The 1,515-nt window shown below is 47.1% G+C and overlaps 1 long non-coding RNA gene across 1 annotated transcript in view; it reads left to right on the top strand.

The window, feature by feature from the left end:
• The first annotated feature begins 238 nt into the window (after positions 1-238).
• Positions 239-1,515, top strand: part of LOC125616505 — a 2,397-nt gene continuing 1,120 nt past the window's right edge. The window contains exons 1-2 of the long non-coding RNA XR_007347136.1: positions 239-422; positions 1,226-1,347. This is a non-coding gene — a long non-coding RNA (uncharacterized LOC125616505). The remainder of the gene's footprint in view (positions 423-1,225; positions 1,348-1,515) is intronic.

The following is a 1,515-nucleotide window of genomic DNA, read 5'->3' on the forward strand; positions in this document are numbered from 1 at the left end:
TCCCTCAACTTCCACAGAAAAGTATCTCATGAAGAAGGGGCTCCCTATCCTCAAAACCTGCATGTAAACATGTGTGAACATGCATAGAACAAAACAGTGTGGCGCTGCTGCAGGTGCTGGAGCTTGGCTAAGCACTGACGTTTGGCTAAGCACTGACGTTTGGCTAAGCACTTCAGAGGCCATGATCTAACAACCCTGTTAAAATTGCGTCCTCGCAATTTCCATTTCATAGAGAACAGAAGCCAGGAAGGATCAAGCCCTTTAGGCAGGTCACTTGGCCATCATGCTGTCTAGCTCGAGGGTCAGTGTGCAGGTGCTGTCTGGGCAAGAGGAATCTTCAGAGTCCTGAGCAGAAGCTGGACACCCTCAGGGAGGACAGGCAGACCCAAGAAAGACCCCCATCGATGCTGGTGGAAGTTCAGGTGTGCATTCAGAAACCGCCAGCTCTTTCGCTCATGATGTTTAATGTGTGCTGTTGTAATGAGATCCGTTGATAAATTCCTTCAAACACCTCGTAATCAAAGGCTCCGAAGAGGTGCAAAGGATGAAATTAATCAAGTCAAGTGTGTGATAGCCAAGACAGGGACTTAGCCCAAGTACCCACTGGTGACTGAATGGATAAGAAAAGGTAGAATACCATTCAGCTTTAAAGAGAAGGAAGTCCTGCCCTTGCCACAGACTGGACCTAAGATGATCCTAGAAGTCATTGTGCTAAGTGACATAAGTCCGAAGCAGAAAGCCAGGTAGCCCAGGGTTTCTCTCACATTGGAATCTTAAAAAAAAAAAAAAGCTAGACTCACAAATAGAGTAGAAAGGGAGGTGCTAGGGGCTAGGTGAGGGTGGACAGAAATTGAGACTTTTGTTAAGTAGCGTAAACTTTCAGTTATAAGATGTTTGAGATAAATGTACAGCATGGATACTTAAAAATACTGCATTGTATACTTGAAATTTCCTGTAAGTAGATTTGGTGTTCTCACCCTTCCTTCCCAAAAATGTGAGGTGAGGGGTATGTTAATTAGCTCAGTTGTGGTCAGCACTTCACAGTGCATGTGTAAATCAAAGCATTGCAATGTGGAGTTTATTTGCTGTGGGGGAGCAGTCTGTGCACACAGGTACTCTCCTTATGGAGTCAGGATGGACGAATGGGAGACGGAGATGGGAAGAAATCCGCATTCATTAGGAAACTTCCAGGTGCTGCATGCGTTTTTCTCACGTGGCCTTTTAGGGAGTGACAAATGAGACAATGACTAGATGCTGTTTGTCGCCAGCGATCCACAAGAACCAACTGAGCACTTTCTACGTGATGGGAACTGTGCTGTGAAAGCCAGTGCAGACACGCTAAGGAAGGTGCGTTCCTACAGGACACCTGCAGATTAAGTCTGTGGGACACAGTGCTGTGTCACTATGAGGGAAGCCCAGTGGGCTTTGGTGGCACAGAGGAGGGTGTGGCTTAGGGACTAACAGGAAATATCCCAGAAAGGGAGCGGTCAAGTGAGGGGAGGAGGGGAGGGGAGG

This window comes from Marmota marmota, unplaced genomic scaffold, assembly GCF_001458135.2.
Source record: "Marmota marmota marmota unplaced genomic scaffold, marMar, whole genome shotgun sequence".
Classification (NCBI taxonomy): Eukaryota; Metazoa; Chordata; class Mammalia; order Rodentia; family Sciuridae; genus Marmota; species Marmota marmota.